A 23,228-nucleotide genomic window follows, 5' to 3' on the forward strand; every position below is an offset into this window, starting at 1 on the left:
ATTCTGCTGCCCTGCTGCTGCCACCCTCGTGCCACACTTCTCTTACCTGCATCGTGCAGAGGTACTGCCAACAAAGCTGCGGCACTGGTTTTCCGGCGAGATCTTGGCCAAGTCTCACAAGATTTCTCATGTTCCATGAGAGATCTCATGAGATTTCGGTGATAACTCACCAGAAACCACTGCTGGCAGAGACGGCTGGACAGACTCAAGGTGGGCATCGCCTCCTGGGCTTCCACCACTCAAAGCATCAGTGGGCCTGGCCTGGTTATAGGATAGTTATAGGCAAGTGACTCATCTGGAAGTTACCTCATAGATATACATGCATGCCATTTCTAGAACCAGTCATAGTAGCTATAAAATGCCATGTGGGTACAGCGCAGCTCCTTGTCACCCACAATTAGAAATTTGCTGATGTTGGTCAATGCATTTTTCTTCCCCTGCATCTAAGAAAGGATTTTTATTTTGAGGGCAGAGTTCTGAGCAATGCCAGAGGGTTATTTTAAAAGCTGTGGCATCAGTATGAAGGTATATGGATAGAGTTATTTGATTGGAGGCAGAAGCACAGGCTTGCCTTCAAAATGAGGGGTGAGGCAGGGAATGAACACATCTCTGATACATTTCCACAGGACTAGAAACTTGCATTTTAAAAAAAAATCTAAGAGTCTCAGGAGTCTGTGCCTTCTAACGTATTTTGTCCAAACTTCCACATGTGGAATTATGACAGAAAATAAAAAAACTCAGCTGTTTGCCAAATTACTTTTTGCAACTTGGGGGAATCCTCTCTTGCCCTCCTGTTGCCCATATTTGCACAGATGACCTCGAAAGAGTTGTAGACGTGACTAGTTTTCATTGGCAAGTGCATGGTCTGCCAAAACAAGGCCAGAGTTTTTGCCATCTCAGGTCTTTTGGGGAGCTAGTTGTTTATGGGATTATTCACAGAAGATGCTTTAAAGCGGAAGCCATTCATCAATGAAAATACAGAATAGGTTGTGTGAGTTGCCAGTTCACATTCCGACAAATACTGCTTGAACAACTTGGCACACGCTGCAGTATTATCTAAGTTAGAGAGAGTAGTTTGTTGGATGGGGCCCTTAAGGAAATGCAGTAGCCCAAGCTGATGGAACAATACTAAGTGCAAACTGATGTCCAGAACTCTCTAATATGACAATAGTCACATGGAGCTCAACTTTTACTGGATCCAAGAACCTGAATTGGCCTAACGGAGTGTCTTTTTTATCTACAGAACCAGATGTCATCTTTCTTGAACATACATTGCAATAAAGCACTAGTCACCTCTGTCATAGCATACACTTCCTGTTCTCCACCCAAACTAGTTTGTGGTGTGTTGGTCTTTTTGTATCTCTCTGCTCAACAATATCATGTGGAGTTAAGAAAATTCTGTGACACTCTGTTATAACACATTAAAATTCCTCAGCGCCTCATGCTGGAGTGGCATGTAGCGCATACAGTACTGAGGTTTTCACCCATGGTGATGGAAATGTGCAAACCAGGCTGCCATAGTCCATTGACTAGAGATGAGAAAATCATACCATTCTTTATTTCTCAACAATTAGTGGGACTTTTAAAATGCATTCTTTTCGTCCTCTGTGTGAAAGTGAATGCTTCTTCAGTGAAGTGTCCAGCAAAGAACGTTTGGTGGTTTGTTTGATTTTCTTCTCCAAAGGACACTCAGCCATTTCCAAAGCCTGCTTACAACTGGGAAATAGCCAATTCCCGAAAATCAAAGCATTCAAACTCAAGGGCTGGAACGGAAGACAAAACTTGATTACTTAAAAACACCATGGAAGCCAACTCCATGGAAGCGTCTTGTCGTAATAATAGCAAATCCAGCACAAATTTGCTACCGTTCAAAAATCTATAACAAAAAGTGGATATTTGAGCAATTCCAAAGCGCAGATGATAAAACAAGATGTAGACAAAGCAGCAGCATTTCAGAGCTTTCATGAGTGGATAGGACTGTCATAAATAAAATGAACAAAGCAAATCCATAAATTGATGGACCCTGCAAAGTTAACCTAAGGAAGTCATAGAAGGGCCATCGAGTCCAACCCCCTGCCAAGCAGGAAACACCATCAGAGCACTCCTGACATATGGTTGTCAAGCCTCTGCTTAAAGACCTCCAAAGGAGGAGACTCCACCACACTCCTTGGCAGCAAATTCCACTGTCAAACAGCTCTTACTGTCAGGAAGTTCTTACTAATGTTTAGGTGGAATCTTCTTTCTTGTAGTTTGGATCCATTGCTCCGTGTCCACTTCTCTGGAGCAGCAGAAAACAACCTTTCTCCTTCCTCTATGTGACATCCTTTTATATATTTGAACATGGCTATCATATCACCCCTTAACCTCCTCTTCTCCAGGCTAAACATGCCCAGCTCCCTTAGCCGTTCCTCATAAGGCATTGTTTCCAGGCCTTTGACCATTTGGGTTGCCATCCTCTGGACACGTTCCAGTTTGTCAGTGTCCTTCTTGAATTGTGGTGCCCAGAACTGGACACAGTACTCCAGGTGAGGTCTGACCAGAGCAGAAAGAAAAGTTTTGTGTTTTTTTTATATAAAATTTTTATTGATTTTACAACTTTTTTTATAAACAATACACACAAATAAAAAGACAAAACAAACATGTATAAGTTCATCTCCTTTTTTCATAAACTTCTTTTCATTGACTCCCCCAAACCTCCCCTTTCTACATCCCAATTCCAAAAAAAATATCAGCAAGTCCTAAATTAAATTTTTAACAAATTTAGTTCCTTATTTGTTCTTTTCATTTACTTAGTCTTTTGTCGCTGTAATCTCCTTTTCAAGAACCTCAACATTTTAGCATTCATTAATTTTGTAATATTTCTTAAGATATGTTTTAAATTTCTTCCAGTCTTCGTCCGCCGTCTCTTTCCCCTGTTCACGGATTCTGTCAGTCATTTTAGCCAATGTCATATAGTCTATTACCTTCATCTGCCATTCTTCCAAGGTGGGTAGATCTTGAGTCTTCCGATGTTTGGCGACGAGTATTCTTGCTGCTGTAGTAGCATACATGAAAAAGTTTCTATCTTTCTTCGACACCAATTGGTTACTAATGCCAAAGAAAAGTTTTGACCACCCTTTTGCCCTGCAGCCATCTGTAGGCCCTGAGAAGCCTTTCCAGAAGCTCAAAAAGTTTTAACCATAACTTCATAACCACTCCCAGCCATATGTGGACTCTGGGTAACTTGCCACTTCTAATCATACTCACAGTTGATAACATGGACTAGTGGTGTTTGATGCCAACTCACAATTCCAACTCACATTTATTCAAGTGGGCTTCCTGGAGGCATCTAGCTGTGCACTGTGAAAAACAAACAAAATGCTGGACCATATAGGCTAGAAGAACAGAAGAAGAGCTCTGGTGGATCATCAGACCATAGGTCCATGAAGTCCAATCATCTGGCCAACCAGATGCTCATGGAAAGCCTCCAGGCAGGACCCCAGTGCAGCGGCATCTCCCAGTTCATGTTCCCCAGAAACTGGTATTCAAAGGCAGACTGTCTCTGGCAGCGGACATGGTAGACAGCTATTATTGATTTGTTGCTATCAATAGCTCAATCCACTATGAATTTGACTAGTCCCATTTAATATTATCCAAGTTGGTGGACATCACCACATGGTCTATAGTTTAACTGTGCACTGTACAGTGGTATTTAATTGTGTCTGTCCTGAGTCTTCCAAAACTGAGCTACATCACATGGCCCCAAATTTCTAGTATTATGAAAGGAATAAAACCTCTCCGTATCACTGAGAGCCAGTGTGGTGTAGTGGTCAAGAGCGGTAGACTCGTAATCTGGTGAACCAGGTTCGCTTCCCCGCTCCTCCACATACAGCTGCTGGGTGACCTTGGGCTAGTCACACTTCTCTGAAGCCTCTCAGCCTCACTCACCTCGCAGAGTGTTTGTTGTGGGGGAGGAAGGGAAAGGAGAATGTTAGCCACTTTGAGACTCCGTAAAGGTAAAGGGACCCCTGACCATTAGGTCCAGTCATGACCGACTCTGGGGTTGCGGCGCTCATCTCGCTTTATTGGCTGAGGGAGCCGGCATACAGCTTCCAGGTCATGTGGCCAGCATGACTAAGCCGCTTCTGGCAAACCAGAGCAGCGCACGGAAACGCCATTTACCTTCCTGCCAGAGCGGTAACTATTTATCTAGTTGCACTTTGACATGCTTTCGAACTGCTAGGTCGGCAGGAGCAGGGACCGAGGAACGGGAGCTCACCCTGTCACGAGGATTCAAACAGCCGACCTTCGGATCGGTAAGTCCTAGGCTCTGTAGTTTAACCCACAGCAAGCAGGATATCAAATACAAACTCTTCTACTTTCCTCACACTATGCATAATTGTATACATCACTCTAATCTCCCCCATTTACTCCTTTACTAAACTAAAACTCTCCAAATGTGGCAACCTTTTCTCAGGGGAGATTTGGCCAAACCCCTTGATCGTCTGGGTTGCCCTCCACGTTCCCCCTATCTTTACAATATCCTTTTTGAGATGGAGCAACCATGGATCTGTATAACAACATTATGGTCGTTCTGTTTTCATTCTTAACATTCACTATTTTTGTCACAGCTGCCACACACTGTTCTGACTGCCTCACCCGGAGACCTCCAGGTTCAGCCAATGGGGCTCTCTTTATGGACTTTCCGTTTTTCCCTTTCATTATGCTTTGTCTTTCTGCTCACACCAGTTACAGATGCTACCTACCCCCAATGTTAAAACAGCAGAATTCAAGACCGCCAACTCATTCGATTGATTTAAGGTGGCAAGATTCTTAAGACCTAACACACCGAGTTCTTTGTTATCATTCCCTATTGTTTTCTGAGCCTTTTATACATATACTGCCATGATGTTTACAAGCTTCTCTTGACCTGCGATTTTCACAGTTCAAGCAAAACGCCAGGGGAAGGAAAAATCTTTTCCTCTGCTGATTTGTTTTATAACAGGCTTTAAAGCAAAACAATCCAAACAGGGCATTGTACTTTAAAAAAGATAAAAGGTCTCTCTCCCCCCAAATTGCTAATTTCCACTTCCCCCCGGTATTTCACAGAAACAGCATCTTCCAACAGCCAACTTTTCGTTAGTGCTAAAAAAAGCTATTTCAAATCGGGACCCCTCACAAAGTGGGAGCTTTTGCATCCAGACTCCCCTGCTAGTGAAAGTGCTAAAATGCCTGTGGTTTCTCGTCGCCAGTTTAACCTGCTTGTTAGCGGCGTGAATTGCAGGAGCTGAGATGTTTCTGGCACCCTCCTCCTAGCTTTCTAGCAGGTCTAAACATATCAAGCATAGCAAAGAAACCAGAAAGTGGCATGAACTCTTCTGAGCACCCAGAGTTTTCGCAGGCTCAAGTTTCTGCAAAAGAGAGCAGAATACGTAAGTATCATACAATTGTAGAACTGGAAGAGACCACAAGGCTCATCTAGTCCAATCTTATGCAATGTAGGAATCTTTTGCCCAAGGGAGGGATTGAACCCACAACCCTGAGATTAAGAATCTCATGCTCTACCATGGTGGGTGGGGGCCAGAGGCAAAAGTTGGCAGAGCAACCAATGCAATTTTTGCCCTTTGTACAGTGGTCTGGTTTCTACACACAGGTTCACACACCCTTCTTAGGGGAGCAACAGGCATTATTGGAGTTCAAAGACACATTGCAGCCAGGCAAAAGCAATCATACCTAGGCAAGCACAACACTTCTGGAACATCACCCTGTTTGGACATGTGGGGCACAGGTAACAAGGCTGAGGCTGGCTCATAGCTTCTGTAGAGACTGGTAGACACGAGAGCAAACTACTGAGAACATAGGGCTTCAGATAGCATCGCTCCTGGTACACTCTTAAGCCTCACTACCAGAAGAGAGATGTACCAACTGCACAGAATCCATTGCAGTCCTCTCTTCTCCTCTCTGGTTTGTTGGGGTTGAAGGGTCCACGTCTGGACTCTACAGATCAGAAGTGCACACCCAGCCTTGCAATCTGATGCATACCAATTTTCCCAGGCTGTGGAAAGATACCACAACACTACAATAGTTCTATGAATTTCTAACATGAGGCCTCGTTCAAATGAATCATCCCCAACCCTTGCAAGACGTTCACTTCATGGTGACCTTCCCGTTTTGAAAGCAACTTGGAAATTAGGCTTTAGTTAGATATGCAACTACAGTGGTACCTCATGTTAAATGTGCTTCAGGTTACAGACTCCGCTAACCCAGAAATAGTACCTTGGGTTAAGAACTTTGCTTCAGGATGAGAACAGAAATCGTGCTCCAGCGGTGCGGCAGCACCAGGAGGCCCCATTAGCTTAAGTGGTGCTTCAGGTTAAGAACAGTTTCAGGTTAAGAACGGACCTCCAGAACGAATTAAGTACTTAACCCGAGGTACCACTGTATTACTTTTTCGCACACAAAACAAGGACAGTCACATTTTGCATGAATGACAGAGAGAAAGACGAGAGCGTGGAAGAAGTGTGGGCCTCCTTCTGATCTTGCATATGTAGTTTGTTTTTAATAACCCTGCATATTTATTAGGCCATCTGCTTCCATGGCACTAGAATTATTTTTTAAAAAACAAAAAAAAAAACCTTACTACAGACAACTTATTCATGGCTGCAGTTTTACCACTCGATTTGCAAAGCAAAAACAATATATGAACCCAACACACTTGGTTGTGTTTATTCTGGCACTGAGTAATCAAGCATTGTGAGGTTTTTGTGTGTTTTTTTCCAGGGAGCTGAAAGTGATCTGACGGAGCTGCTGCAGCCCATTGTGCTGTTCTTTTCTCAGGGTGGGGAGAATTGTGTTTTCCTAGCAACAGCACATTATGTTTGGTTGTAGCTCAGTGGTAGAGCATGTGCTTTGAACGCAGGAGGTCCCAGGTTCAGTCCCCAGCACTTCCATATTGGACTGAGAGTCCCCCCCCCCATCTGCCAATCTAGAACCCTGGAGAACCACAACCAGCCATCGTAGTTGTTGTTGTTGTTTAGTTGTTTAGTCGTGTCCGACTCTTTGTGACCCCATGGCCCAGATCACGCCAGGCACTCCTGTCTTCCACTGCCCCCCTCAGTTTGGTCAGGCTCATGTTGGTAGCTTCGAGAACACTATCCAACCATCTCGTCCTCTGCCGTCCCCTTCTCCTTGGGCCCTCCATCTTTCCCAGCATCAGGGTCTTTTCCAGGGAGTCCTCTCTTCTCATGAGGTGGCCAAAGTATTGGAGCCTCAGCTTCAGGATCTGTCCTTCCAGTGAGCACTCAGTGCTGATTTCCTTCAGAATGGATAGGTTTGATCTTCTTGCAGTCCATGGGACTCTCAAGAGTCTCCTCCAGCTCCATAACTCAAAAGCATCCATTCTTCGGCGATCAGCCTTCTTTATGGTCCAGCTCTCACTTCCATACATCACTACTGGGGAAACCATAGCTTTAACTATACGGACCTTTGTTGGCAAGGTGATGTTTCTACTTTTTAAGATGCTACCAGCCATCGTAGACAATACTGTAATTGGACGAACCAATGATATGATTCAGAATAAAGCAGCTTCTTATGTTCCTTAAGGTTTAGGAACACAGGAAGCTGCCTTATACAGAGTCAGACGATTGGTCCATCTAGCTCACTTGTGCTGACTGGCAGCAGATCTCCAGGGTTTCAGACATGGAGTTTCTCCAAGTCTTCTCTGGAGATATTTGGGGTTGAACCTGGGATATTTTGTATGAAAAGCATACGCTCCCACTGAGCCATGGCCCTTTCCTTGGGGAGGGCCCTGTCCACCTCTCAAAAGTGGCCTGCAGGTTGTAGGTCAGATCTGGACCCCTCCTACTTCCCAAATCCAGTTCCCCTCCCCTGCCCTAGGATGTGGTCTGTGGTCACATCAGGCAGCCATCTTGCTTAGAAAGCTTAGGAAATATTCACGGCCTGAATGAGAGAACACCTGAGATCACCAAGTAGGCTATTTTGATTTCCATGATTCAAGGACAGCACGAAAAAGGGCTGCAGACTAGGACTGGGTGATATATCAACATGTTGTCCAAAACCGCTTTGAAATCCATATCGTGATATCGGTCTCATAATTTTTGACCTGGCAATATATTGTGAATCATGGGGGGGGGGGTGCTATGCAAAAATCACAATGTGAGGAAACCGTGAAGTCAGCCAATGCCTCTACATAGCTCCATCCTTATTTCAGACATTTTGATATATTGGTATATCATGATGTCTAGCTGGTGATATACCACAGTGTTGAAAACCATATACAGTTGTACCTTGGATCCCGAATGCCTTGCGAGTCAAACGTTTTGGCTCCCAAACGCAGCAAACCCGGAAGTGAGTGTTCTGGTTTGCGAACGTTCTTTGGAACCCGAACGTCTGATGCAGCTTCCACGGCTCCCAATTGGCTGCAGCAGCTTCCTGCAGCCAATCAGAAGCCATGCCTTGGTTTCCGAATGTTTTGGAAGTCCAACGGACATCCAGAACGGATTCCGTTCAACTTCCAAGGTACGACTGTATTGCCCAATGCTAATGCATGAACACTATATACCGCTGGATGCGCATTTTCCCTCTCAGAGAATTCTGGGCACTATAGTTTGTTAACGTTTACTGGGAATTGTAACTCTGTGAGGAGCAAACTACAGTTCCCAGAATTCTCTGAGGGAGAGAATGTTCTTCGAATGTGCTCTAAAGGTGTGTGTGCGGCCTACGTCAACCTGATAGATCTGAGAACCTCTGTTTTTAACACCAGCTGGCGGAATGGCACAGAGCTGTGAAAAGTGCTTCAGTTGGACTTGCCTCTCCCCCTCCCGCCTTTCCCACCCGTAAACCAGAAATAACAGACGTATGAAATGTTTATTAGAAAGAGTTTGCAGCAGATGGCTCAGTGCCCACACAAGATGCAGAGGGACAAAATATTTATATAGAACCATTATGGTCAATAAAGCGTGAATTCGGAAGGATTTACATGATAGCCTGTGAAAGTGTTTTAAAGTGCTCTTCCCATCCAGGAGAGCTTCCAATACACGCCCTTGAATGGAGCTCTTAAAAGGCTGTTATGGACCGTTGCGCGAGGAGAGATGAAGCACCTGAAATATTCAGAGCTACTAAAGGCACTTAGCCTTTCCCACACATTTACTTTGGTTTACACAGTGCATAAAAAAACAATTGTCAGAATGTCTGGAGAAAACGCAAATCAGGATGAGCAAAGGTTTGCCCACCTCAATGTGCCTGCGCCCGTGTTTAATGGTTTGGAATACTAATGTGAGTCGCTCAAGGAGGAGACAGAGAGGCAGGCGCCAGGAGGAGCAGCAACAGGAAAGAAGGCCTCCTGAAAACTGCAGCCCCTGGTGCTTTTTAATATCCCAGGGTTGGGAATCGGAGAGAAATTTGGTGCAGTTCACATTTACCTCATACACGCTTTCCAAAACAATACATTAGCTGAAATGTAGCCAGCCGCTCTTCAAAATTTGTACTTTTCAGAATTTTGCAACACACTTCTCCAGCAAATAAATGTGGACTGATGTGAAATGTGTATAAGAATGCATTTATTAGTGCAAATAACATACAGAACTGCAGAGGGTGCCATCTTGGTTGTCCCATTGCACAGGAGAGGGCATTCTTTGTGGTGGCCCCCTAAGCTGTGGAACTCCCTCCCCACAGAGCTGTGTCCAGCACCTTCATTATATAACTTCCAGAGAACATCGGATTTTGGAAGTTGAGATGTATACTTAATCAATAATAATAATAATAATTTTATTATGTATAGGCCACTGACTGGGTGGCACCAGTCACCCTGGGCAGCTCCCAGCACAATAAAACACATTGTACATCTGTATGGATTTTAACTGTAAGGTGCTTTTGGAGCTAGCAACAGCTGAAAAGCTGGCTGCTAATATAATAAATAATAATAATAATATTTTTATTTATACCCCACCCATCTGGCTGGGCTTCTCCAGCTACTCTGGGCTGCTTCCAACAAAATATTAAAATACAGTAATGCATTAAACATTAAAAGCCTCCCTAAACAGGGCTGCCTTCAGATGTCTTCTAAAAGTCTGGTAGTTGTTGTTCTCTTTGACATCTGGTGGGAGGGCATTCCACAGGGCGGGTGCCACTACCAAGAAGGCCCTCTGCCTGGTTCCTTGTAACTTGGCTTCTCGCAATGAGGGAACTGCCAGAAGGCCCTCGGCGCTGGACCTCAGTGTCTGGGTAGAACGATGGGATGGAGACGCTCCTTCAGGTATACTGGACTGAGGATGTTTAGGGCTTTAAGGGTCAGCACCAACACTTTGAATTGTTCTCGGAAGTGTACTGAGAGCCAATGTAGGGATATGAGTGAAGAAATTATTAAGTGGCGGAGGTACAGAAGGAGAGACACCCTGTGTGTGGTTTTCCCCTTTGTTCTCCCCAGCATGTGCTTGAGTATCTCCCATGGAGTGGATCACACAGTCCATTGGGGCAAATGGCGCACTGCCCCACCAATCACAGTCTGCTCTCACCAGCCCCCACCTGCCTGCCTCCTTCCTCATACCCAGTCGAGAGGGTGGCCCTGGCTGTCAGATTCCTCCTCCTTAGTCTCAGTTGTTGCCCTTGTAGAACTCAGCAAGAATAAGGATGGAGGCAAAACTAGAACAAGTTGGCTATGCCTGCCATTGGCTCTGGCTCCCCCTGCTGTTGGCCACTCTGCATTACACCCTTTCAGTCCTGATAAGACACCAGTCGCGGCTGTTTAAAAAGAGTGTGAAATGTTTTGCAGGTGCAGTTTCCCAATCCGAGTTACAAAAATTCTTGATTGACCCAAAGTAATGATGTCCCTTCATTCCCTCGCCCCTTACTCGGATCTCTCATTTGGATTCCCTCATCTCTGCTTTCCTCCTCCCCTTCTGAGGCTTTTGCTCTCCTCCCTTTGATTAATCCAAATCATCTATGCGGTTTCAAACACTTCATTATTAATGCCACAAGACAGTTATCGATACCGGCAATTTTGTCACGGCCACAAATGAACAAGCAAAGTCCTTCGGTGCAGAAGGTCAGCATCCTGTTACTTAACTCCAGGAGAAGAAATGAGTCAATTAACTGGAACTTGTTCCCTTTTGTAGATGGGATGGATCAGGGGTCACTGGCACCTCCATTGGGAGGCTGGAAGGCTGGTGTCAGCGGTGGCCTTTGGGTGACCGCTCTCACCTCCATGAATCCTTTATCGCTTTGGCTACCGAAGTCCTACGCACGTTGCTTTGGAAGCCTGTAAATATTTTATTCTTTCCTTGCTAATAAATATAGCAGACTTTGCTTAGAGCATTATAACGTTGCACTTGGAGTTTGCAAGTTTGGAAGTGACCAGGAGGCCATAAACATTGAGTCCAGGAGTGAATAAAGTGATGCATGTGTACAGTTCTGAGGTCATTTCATGGCATTTCAGACTGTAGGACTCTTGCTTTGGGGCAGGGGTGGGGAACCTTAGGCCCAGGAGCTGAATGCAGCCCTCCAGGCCTCTGTAGATGGCTATCCCTATGCCATGCCCCTCTCCAGGCCACACCCCCTCTCTCCAGGCCACGTCCCTCACTGGTCCTGCTTTGAACCCCAAGTGTTTTTGCCCGGCTGGAATGGGTCTTGGAACTCTAATACAGTGGTACCTCGGGTTAAGTACTTAATTCGTTCTGGAGGTCCGTTCTTAACCTGAAACTGTTCTTAACCTGAAGCACCACTTTAGCTAATGGGGCCTCCTGCTGCCGCCACGCTGCTGGAGCACAATTTCTGTTCTTATCCTGAAGCAAAGTTCTTTACCCGAAGTAATATTTCTGGGTTAGCAGAGTCTGTAACCTGAAGCGTATGTAACCTGAGCTACCACTGTAATGGTACCACTGAGATCTGGACCATAAAGAAGGCTGATCACCAAAGAATTGATGCTTTTGAATTGTGGTGCTGGAGGAGACTCTTGAGAGTCCCGTGGACTGCAAGAAGATCAAACCTATCCATTCTGAAGGAAATCAGCCCTGAGTGCTCACTGGAAGGACAGATCGTGAAGCTGAGGCTCCAGTACTTTGGCCACCTCATGAGAAGAGAAGACTCCCTGGAAAAGACCCTGATGTTGGGAAAGATTGAGGGCACAAGGAGAAGGGGACGACGGAGGACGAGATGGTTGGACAGTGTTCTCGAAGCTACCAGCATGAGTTTGACCAAACTGCGGGAGGCAGTGGAAGACAGGAATGCCTGGCGTGCTCTGGTCCATGGGGTCACGAAGAGTCGGACACGACTAAACGACTCAACAACAACAACAACAACCAATGTAATTACTATTGCTAGTCCAGACAAAGGATAGAGCGGGGTTGTGTGTGTAGAAACTAACCTTCTGCACAAAGGGAAAACTAACATTAATTGTTCCACCCATGTGTAAAAAGTCTGTTTTCTCTTTTGCACTTCTCACAGCAGCAGCAGCAGCAGCAGCAGCAGCAGCAGCAGGGAGGACCAAGGGGAGAAAGACTTTCTCCACTTCGCTCCCCTCCTGCCGGTGGTGAGTGCAGGAAGGCTCACAAAGCCCATCGCATGCTAATCCCTTTGACCCTGGACACCAGAGGAGGCTTGGTGGCACACATGTGGTCCACAAGCTGGAGGCTCCACATCCCTGTTGTGGTTGGTGGGTGAGTAGTTCTGTGTGCAGCAGAGTGTCAGTACCTTGGAGAGCTCACAGCAGCCAGTGCTAGCTAGGACTCATTTGGGGAGAGCTGTTGCTTCAGCAGCACGCTGAAGCCTGCTGGGGCCTTGTTAACACTGGATAATAATAATAATAATAATAATAATAATAATAATAATAATAATAATAATAATAATAATAATAAATTAATTATTGGGTGGCCCAAAACTCCTTTTACCCCACCTTCTCCGAGAAGCTGCCTGTTCTTTTAAATCAAATTTGTGGAAGCTGTGGCCTTACAAATTTTCCTGAACTGCCTGGGCCACTGGCCATGCTGGCTAAGGCTGATGAGTGGTGAGTGGTGGAATGGGTTGACCATTTCTACCATGTCCTGAAATGAGTTTGATCAGAACTGGACAGGAAGAGCTGGCAATTAAAAACTATAATGGCATTTTTGAAAATTCTTATATGCAGGGAATAGTATAAAATCACAGAACTGAAAGCAGACTTGAATATGATATAGTCCAAAAATGGCCATCGGGGGACCCACAGGCTGGGTAAAAACCTGGCCCTCAAGGCAAACTGATTTAACCCTATAGTGTTTTAGTCTAGGTTTGGTAAGGTTTTCGCTGCTTCTCCTTACACCCATCCCAGCTTTACACACTGTTGTAAGAAAATGATACAGCACTGCTTTGTGTAGTCAGTTTCCCCCCAAATTGCTCTCTTTTCCTTCCCTGGTAGCTCACAGCATTTCTCTTTCCTTTTGCTCTTGTTGACATGTGCATTGCTCTGAATGGATGTTTGCAGCCAAATACCCACGACAGCCTCCAGCTAACTTTGAGCCCAACGTTCTGTATCTCTAATTAGCATCATTTGCTTCTGATGTACTTTTCACTTATTCACACCAAATTCCAGTTGCTTTTCTGCCGCTCATCCTCCTGCACCTTCTGCTGCAACTCCTCTCAGTCAGTTTTGTATATGATCTATTTGCATGAAAAACTCTCTCGAAAACATTCCTAAGCCACCTCAAAAGTCAAATAAGCACGCACACAAACCTGCACACCACCCATGACATTTTCTCCCCCCTTTGATAATTTCTGAAAACAATTTCATTTCTCATCAATTTCATTTATTCATTTGTACAATTTGCTTACAGTGGTACCTTGGGTTAAGAAGTTAATTCGTTCTGGAGGTCTGTTCTGAACCTGAAACTGTTCTTAACCTGAAGCACCACTTTAGCTAATGGGGCCTCCTGCTGCTGCTGCGCCACCGCTACACGATTTCTGTTCTTATCCTGAAGCAAAGTTCTTAACCCGAGGTAATATTTCTGGGTTAGCAGAGTCTGTAACCTGAAGCGTATGCAACCTGTAGCGTATGTAACCTGAGGTACCACTGTACTTATTTTTGCAGTTTCTTACTCATCCTTCACTCATTGCAAGGCGGATTACAACAATATTATATACCATGACAAAACCAAAGCATGACAACAACAACAACAACAACAACAACAACAACAACAACAACAACAACAACAACAAGGAGCCAAGGAGTGTGGTGGAGTCTCCTTCTTTGGAGGTCTTTAAGCAGAGGCTTGACAACCATATGTCAGGAGTGCTCTGATGGTGTTCCCTGCTTGGCAGGGGGTTGGACTCGATGGCCCTTGTGATCTCTTCCAACTCTATGATTCTAACAACAACAACAACAACAACAACAACAAAATAATAATAATAATAATAATAATAATAATAATAATAATAATAATAATAATAATGTTTAAAAATCAAAACAGTTCCAAATGGAACAAAACAGTATAAATTCAGCAAAGGAGGCAGTTCCCATAAAATCCCTTAGCTGTCAAAGGATTTCTCCTGGGCAACCCTCTCCTGGGCTTTCCACTGGTGGAGAATAGGGGATGGGGGGAAACCATGGGGGGGGAATGTCACCACACTAGCTGCAAGATAGCCTCCGTGCGGTGTGGAAACCCCCTCTCTCATGAGTTGATTTGGTGTTCTTCAGCTTTCCTGATGCACGCAGCGTTCTGCTCTAATACCACACTGTGCCCTAATTAAGCCAAATGTAACAGAAGAAACATTTTCACCCTGTTAGAGTTAGTGGACCATTGCTAAAAGCACATTTCTAGTTGATCTTATCATTTAATTTCCAGAGCTACAGCAACTGGCCTCAAAAACTCGTGTGTCAAAGCATTGCCTTTGAAAAAGCAAAAGCTATAGCAGGTTATTGAGGGTGGGTGGAGAAACCCACCTGCGGCACCAGAGGTAGTTGGTGCTCAAAGATCCCTGCACTAGGTGAAGCCAATGAGAGGCAGAGCCAGCTAAGTCTTGTTCTCTCCCCATGTTTACTCTGTGCTGAATTCTACAAGGAGCAACGCAGAACCTGATGAGACGATGCCACAGAAACTAACTACAGCTGGTCTTGTGTAAGTTGCTGCACAACCGAAGTGAAGCCCTCTGAACCCATCAGTGCTGCCCCAAAGCATTCTGCCATGAAGCACCACTGCTGCTGAAAAGACTGTGAAAACCAAAAAAAACCCAGCCAAATTCTGCATTAAGGGCCCTTCCTTGGCAAATGCACTTACTAACCAGGTTCCTTGCTCTGTCTCAGACAGGGTTGGGGGGGACGTGTGGCCTTCTAGATGTTGTTGCACTCCAGTTCCCATCAACCCCAACCAGCCTGGCCAATGGTTATGGATGATGGAAGTTGTAGTCCAGCAAAATCTGGGAAGGCCACAGATTCCCTACCCATGAGCCAGGTGTTCATCTCTTCCCCCTTCATATGTGAACACATGAATGTATCTTAAGGCTGCAATCCAGAGAGGTGAGGGAGCCAGGTGTCAGTAGACACCTGTTCCTATACCCTGTGGGGCTCATGGTAACAGGGCAGAAGTGAGGGTGGAGCAGTAGTCTTACGCTCATTTCCAGGTTTCCCCCAACCCCATTCTTGTACCATCTCCCTTCCTTTTGAAACGATAGGAGGAGATAACACCAGCTCCAGGCTGAGGCAGTTTGTACCACTGTCCAGGGGTATATGGGGGGCGGATGCAGTGGGGGACTGTGGCTCTGTAACTGACCACATAAGAACTGTTCTGATGGGATGGATCAGACCAAAAGCCTACCTAGTCCTCCCCTGTGCCCTCTCCACTGTTGATGAGGAACCAGCTGCAGATCTTTCTACAGCCTCACAAAAGAGGACTGGCGTGTTGGACTTCTCTCATTCGCTCCACCCTTGGAGACGATGATCTATGGTTACTAGTCATGATGGCTATGTTCTTCCTTGACTGCCGGGGGCATTGTGCCTCTGAATACCAGATGCTGAGAATTGCAAGCGAGCAGAGTGTTGCAATCAGGTCCTGCTTTTAGGGCTTCCCAGGGACTATTTATTTATTTATTTATTTATACATACATACATACCCCACCCATCTGGCTGGGTTTCCCCAGCCACTCTGGGTGGCTTCCAACAAAATATTAAAATACAATGGTCTGTTAAACATTAAAAGCTTCCCTAAACAGGGCTGCCTTCGGATTTCTTCTAAAAGTCTGGTAGTTGTCTTCTCTTTGACATCTGATGGGAGGGCGTTCCACAGGGCGGGCGCCACTACCAAAAAGGCCCTCTGCCTGGTTCCTTGTAACTTGGCTTCTCACAGTGAGGGAACCGCCAGAAGGCCCTCGGCGCTGCACCTCAGTGTCCGGGCAGAACGATGGGGGTGGAGACGCTCCTTCAGGTATACAGGACCGAGGCCATTTAAGGCTTTAAAGGTCAGCACCAACACTTTGAACTGTGCTTGGAAATGTACTGGGAGCCAATGTAGATCTTTCAAGACCGGTGTTATGTGGTCTCTCTGTGTGGGCAGTCGACTGACATTTTATCTCTCTCACACAAAAGCTGTGCTACGTGGAGAGGTAAAAAGAAATCCGAGCAAATGGTCTAGAGGCTGATCAAAAAAGATGAAGCTCATCTCCATAAATCAACTGGAATAATAGAGTAGGAGATGTCCTATAGCCCAAAGATGCTGACAAGCTGGGTGAGATATTGGAGGAAACTGAAGAAGAAAATTATATTACTAATGATTTTCATTACCCACATTATTATCGACGGTAAGCCACCAAAGATCCTAAGCGTCAAGTTAATAATCCACAGTGTTCATTAATTCATATCAAGGAAGCGGATATGGTGCCTGCTTTGGACAACGGTTTTCCCATTACATGAAGGCAACTTGGCTCAACTTTATAAAATATAGCTGGTTGGGTGCAGAAGATCAGCATCGAGTGGCATCACTCATCGCCAGTAGTTAACTCAATGAACGTTGTCAGGATACATATAATGATTGATGGCCAAGGAATAAGACTGGCCACTGTCTCCCTGCCCTTGGACACAATGATGGCTGCATTTATTATTCCTCATAGTTTTCAGCTTCTTAAGTTATATCCACTTGCAATTGTTGCTCTCATCAGAATAGGCAACTTGAGGCAGATACTTTGCTTAAGCCAAGGGTGGGGCAGCTGTGGGGCACCGGATTTTGCTATGTTATGAAGGCTACCAGCACAGCCAATGGTTGGGGGAGATTGCAGTTCAGCAACACTGGGAGGGCCATTCAAATTCCTTGGCTGAAGTTCTTACAAATGACACCTCATAAGACTTTTATTAAGAGACAGGTGCGTTCACACTCCAGAGTCAGAAGGGCATGCCTCTAGTACAGGAATGGGGGCTGTTTTTGGAACAAGAGGCACGGTCCCATTAGGGCAGACTTCGAGGGGCTGCATTCTATGTTGGGCAGCGCCAGAGGCAAAGCAAAAATGGATAGAGCAATAAATGTGAATGTTACCTTTGCCCAGGAGGTTAATTTTGAAGAAGAAGAAGAAGAGTTTGGATTTGATATCCCGCTTTATCACTACCTGAAGGAGTCTCAAAGCAGCTAACATTCTCCTTTCCCTTCCTCCCCCACAACAAACACGCTGTGAGGTGAGTGGGGCTGAGAGACTTCAGAGAAATGTGACTGGCCCAAGGTCACCCAGCAGCTGCATGTGGAGGAGCGGGGAAGCGAACCCGGTACACCAGATTACGAGTCTACCGCTCTTAACCACTACACCACACTGGCGCTCTCTCTCTCTCTCTCTCTCTCTCTCTCTCTCTCTCTCTCACACACACACACACACACACACACACACACTAGCTCCCCAGCACCTACTTGCCTGAAATTGTGCAGATTTTTATCCACTCAGAAGGAGATGCTATGCTTACAAATTTCATCCAGCCCCAGCAAAAAGTTTATTAGGCAAAAGCGCAATTGCTTAAATCTGCGGCAACCAGCATGGTACAACTCCTTATTGGGACTGCAACTGCTGTCACCCCTGACCATTGACCAGGCTGGCTATGGCTGATGGGAACTGAAATTCAAGAACATCTGGGAGGTACCACATTGGCGACCCCTGGCTTAAATGTACAGCTGCCTTTCACAGACCTGAAAGGAAATGTTTGAAGACATTCTGCTTTGCTCAGGACACTGCAGACAGGTGGTTCTTGCTCTCCCCAAAATGAACATCATGAATCTTTGCCTGCGAAGAGTGCCTACCCTGGGGCTCTTACTGTCAGGAGTGTGGGGGGGGGAGCCAGGCCCTGTGACCAGTAGGGCTTCGCAAGACTGGGGCTCTCCTGAGTTGGTTCTCAAGAGGCAAGGTGTGGCCACACAGGTGAGGCCAATTGGTAACTCACAGCACCTGGTGGCAAGAGCCGGGAAGGGATATAAGCTCAGCATTTCCCTTTGGCTCTTTGCCACAGCAACACACTTCCTGATCCTCGGACCCTTGGCTTCTTGACTCCCGGTTCACTGACCCTTGACTTCCAGACTCCTGGCTTCCAGACTCTCGTTCCTGCTCCCACCCCGCCGTCTTGCCCCCGGTCCTGACGTCCTCCGCCAGGACTTCAACCGCCCGTAAACCGGACCGTAACACTTATGGTGTGTGGTGTACACCAGTGTGGTGTAGTGGTTAAGAGCGGTAGACTCGTAATCTGGTGAACTGGGTTCGCTTCCCCGCTCCTCCACATGCAGCTGCTGGGTGACCTTGGGCCAGTCATACTTCTCTGAAGTCTCTCAGCCCCACTCACCTCACAGAGTGTTTGTTGTGGGGGAGGAAAGGAAAGGAGATTGTGAGCCGCTTTGAGACTCCTTCGGGTAGTGATAAAGCGGGATATCAAATCCAAACTCTTCTTCTTCCTCTACATATCAGCTCAGGATGCGGATGAAGTTTCTGATGGGTAGGATGGGCCTAGGATAAAGCATTTTGTGGGAGACGTTAACTGACTTCTGTCTTGAGGAGCACACACAGCTTACATGGCAGCTGGCTGGCTTTCTAGGAGGAGGCAAGATCTGTCTAAGGATCCATGTACTAAAATGACAAAGGTCCCCTCTGACCTTAAGCACATCTCTGAATCACTGGAGGCCGAAAGCTGCCATAACTCTCCATAACAGGGAGACACCTTCAGTCGCATAAATAACGTTTCCTCAGACCCCCGAAGTGAAGTTGTAAAGGCTCAGATGCCTTAGTATGAATTATACACTACAACAGAACAACGACACCTTGCCGCAGAATTTCTATTTATCCTGGTAAGCGAGCACAGTGCTATGTTTCATCAAACTATATTGATTTCTTTCCCCCAGGTCTTTTCTTTTTCTTCATCAATATAAATTTTCATATCACTAATTCATGTTTTGCTTCCAGTGTGCACAGATTAAAAGCGTCTAGAGTTCAAAATGCTTTTCGGTCCCAGGCGTTCCTCTTTTTGACAGAGCAGAACGTCAAAGGGAGAACTATCTTCAGAACCTCCACACAAAGAATGTTTTATTCATGGCATATGAATGGCCCCTAAGGGCCTTCGTTGGGAGGTAATCTTATATGTGGGTCTGCATCCAGTTCATAACCTTTTAGGGCTGTTTGCTCTGGGCGGGTGGGCAGGATTACATTTACAAGAGATCAAGCTCTGGAATTCCTTTCTACTCTATTCACAGCTTCTCAGCCTTTTTCAAAATGGCGGATGCTGAGAGAAAGAGGCAGGTACTTTGGCCTGAAAACTCAATGACATACACAGGGGGGAGAAGCTGGCCATTCCATCCCTTCTCCCACATACGCCAGGCTTGACGGGCAGGTTGCACACCTGTCAATCACTTGATTTGTTCTATTTATATAAATGACCGAAATTTATATGCCACTTCCTAGATCAAAAAACCTCTAAGCGGTTATAATGGTCTAAAATATTAATTTACATGGTTGTTTTTCATTGGTATTCTAATCTGTACAATTGTACAAATAATTCCATATTAGCAGACGTTGAGTGATATTTGTAAAGAAAGCGATTAGAGGAATATATACAAAGTAGAAAGTATATACAATACAAATCTGTGTTTAAAAAGAATGTTTATATTACAGCATAATGAGAAGGATGGGAAGGATTGTGTCAAACACTTTTATTGTGTAAATAATGTTGTCTTTTCTTTTCCTCTTTTGATTTATTTTTCACTTTGTATCTTTGTTGTTTCTTCATTTTTTTATTTTCCTCTTTTTTGTTCCTTAAAAAAAATTTCTATTCTCTACATCATTTTCTTTTTCTTCATATGTAAAGAGATAGCATATAATGTTTGTATAGATATGTAAATTTTTAATCAATAATTTAAAAAATAGAAAAAACAACCATGTAATCAATGTTACATGTTTGTGTGTGTACATGTATGTAACCTCAGCAAGATTCATTTGGAGCCCCTTCAACACCCCCGGGAGCTCACTGTCTCCCTAGAGATCTGATTTCCTTGCACTTATACTACAGTAACTAAGGCTGCATTCACAGCTTACGCTTAAATCACATGACATCCCCCAAAGAATCTTGGGAACCAGGTGCTGCTGAGAACTGTAGCTCTGCAAGGGGGTAAACTCCAGTTCCCATTATGCTTTGGTGGGAATCCTGTACAGTGGTACCTCGGGTTAAGAACTTAATTTATTCTGGAGGTCTGTTCTTAACCTGAAACTGTTCTTAACCTGAAGCACCACTTTAGCTAATGGGGCCTCCCGCTGCTGCCGCGCCGCTGGAGCATGATTTCTGTTCTCATCCTGAAGCAAAGTTCTTAACCTGAGGTAATATTTCTGGGTTAGCGGAGTGTGTAACCTGAAGCATATGTAACCCAAGGTACCACTGTACTTTAAATGTATGGCTTGTACACAGTCTGAGATCGCTCAAGTTGCATTCTCTTTCTTGAATGTCCCAAAACAGATTAGGCAAGGATTTTTGCCTTGTTAAGAAATCGTTCTCAAAGTACAAAAGTCTGTTTTCCCTTTTCTTAAAAAAGGCATTATTTAAAACACTTATCTGTAAACCTGTGCATTGGTTCTAATGAACTTGTCTAAACAACTGGAGGAGATGTCAAAAATCAGCCTCAGACCCACTGAAGTATAAAATCCCACCTCTTGTTCCACAGATCTCCAACTAATGTCTCTGTTATATAACCTCGCATAGCACTGTAATACTACCGGAGTTTAATGCTTGCCAAGCAAACTCCAGAAAGTAATTGGCTCTGCATCACAACTGAGCATCAAAATCCTCCATCTTAATAAGGATTACTTGCAACTCTGCGCCGAGAAGATTTCCTCTGGTGATAAATCGCAAGCAGACCAATGCATACCAATGAAATAGTGATGTGGGATCACAGGGCAGCAGGTAGAAAAGTTAAAGTCACAAGGTTTTCAACCTAACCCTTAAAACAGTTTGGTTTCTGAGATTGGATCAGGCATAGCACATGTATTTTGTTCCAAGCTTATTTCTGCATCTAGAAGGATTGGGAAATTGATTTTCAAAAGAACTGAAAACTGAGTTTTAGATTGTTCCAGGAGCCACATTCTCACAATTGCACCATTCAAGATGGGTGCATGCTAAATACAAACAGTTCTCACCATAGATTTTCAGTCTCTATGGGCATTGAAACCAAATTGCTACAGTTTATTTTGGGGGGGATTTTTTAATTGAGGCTCTTTTTGTTTCAATTAAGTATGTGCATTCTCACTGAGCATTCTTCTGTCAAGCTGAATTTACATTTTGATCTGATAAAAGCCCCTCAGTTTATCTACTGAAAGTAGTAAATTATGCTGGAGCCACCTCTCCAACCTTAATGAGACCGTTGTGACTCCACAGTGTTACAAAACCAAGCCCTAAAAAGCAAGGCAGATGGGAAAAATCTTTGCTTCTTTTTTCACTGCTGAACCACAGATGCTTCAGGAGGGCAACTGAGAATGAGCTACCGGAAAGACCTTTCTCCTCTTTTGACCCTCATTGCAAAACGTGGGTCTAGTACACAGGAGTCCAGCTCCTAAGCGCACATCTGGGTGCCTCAATAAGAGTGTCCAGATGTGTTACTGCAACACATACATTCTACTTTTAGACCAGCTGGTTCGCTCCCCAACTGTACAACTGGAAGTGCCTAAAACAATATAACCAAATGTCAGGAAATTCACACTTCTCCAAATTTTGCAATAGTTTTCCAAACCCCTCGAAATTTGGTTTTTTAAAAGGCATCTATCGGGGGGGGGGGATGGACATTAAAATTCAGATACTGGTGAAAATAACACAGAAAATGCATTCTATTTGGGGAAATTGCTTGCAAAAAAAACAACAACCATACACTTGTTTGGTAAAATAAATGGGTATAAGAAATTTATTTATTTCATAACCACTTGATTGTAAAAACAAAAACAAAAAAACTCAAAGAGAATAACACAATTAAGTGACCAATTAAAAAGAGTTAAAAGTCATGGAATTCTACTCAATATTGATCCAGAGCAGAACTCGGATGTACAGTTAGCAAAGTAAAAACTTAAAACACATTGCAGGATTCCCAAAAAATAGACCTGAGGCAATTATATTTCATCCAGCCGAGCTTTACTGCTATTGAAGGCAAATGAGCATAATGGTCACAAGTCCAATACATTCAGGATTGGCACTTTTATGGTCCGCATGACCTTGACAGAAGAGGTAAGAGAACCGGTTTAAACCTGCTGTCCTCAGCTTCTCTGAAGCTATAACCCAAACATCAGGAACCTTCTGCTTGTTTCTTTCACACAGAGAAGCTTCCAGAACCCTCTTGAATTAATTAGAATCGGAAAGATCTCTACACATCAGATCAATACTTTCTGCACTAAGAGATGCAAACTGACATTAAAACCTATTTAAAACTTTCAAAAAATTAAAAGCAGCAAATAAGCTAAACAAATCAAAACACACATTCACATTCTACATATCTGGGAACTGTACATTAAAATGCTGGTGGGTGTTTCTTTTTCCTTACTTAAAAAATGATGAACTGGTGCAGAAATGGAGCAAACTGAACTGAAGAATGACAAAACGAGAAAACTCAGAGAAACCAACATTGGCAGTTTCCCCCCAGTCCCTACCTGTGGCTGATAGGGATGACTGCAGGCTGCCAAGCCGAGGGAGGTAGTGACTCTCATGCTGAATCATGAATGTGGGCAGCTGCCACGAAGATGACTCCCAAGGCAGCCCGCCAGCAGCACATGCAAATAAAAAGGCAGCA

At 44.7% G+C, this 23,228-nt stretch overlaps 1 long non-coding RNA gene across 1 annotated transcript in view; it reads right to left on the reverse strand.

Moving 5' to 3' along the window:
- Window positions 1-645: 645 nt before the first annotated feature.
- The window catches only part of LOC309525369, a 202,092-nt gene continuing 179,509 nt past the window's right edge, over window positions 646-23,228 (reverse strand). Inside the window, exons 2-3 of the long non-coding RNA XR_014216189.1 lie at window positions 3,247-3,889; window positions 646-1,763 (exon numbers count right to left, since the gene is read on the reverse strand). This is a non-coding gene — a long non-coding RNA (uncharacterized lncRNA). The remainder of the gene's footprint in view (window positions 1,764-3,246; window positions 3,890-23,228) is intronic.

This window comes from Podarcis vaucheri (genome assembly GCF_965113315.1).
Source record: "Podarcis vaucheri genome assembly, chromosome: 2".
Taxonomy (NCBI): domain Eukaryota; kingdom Metazoa; phylum Chordata; class Lepidosauria; order Squamata; family Lacertidae; genus Podarcis; species Podarcis vaucheri.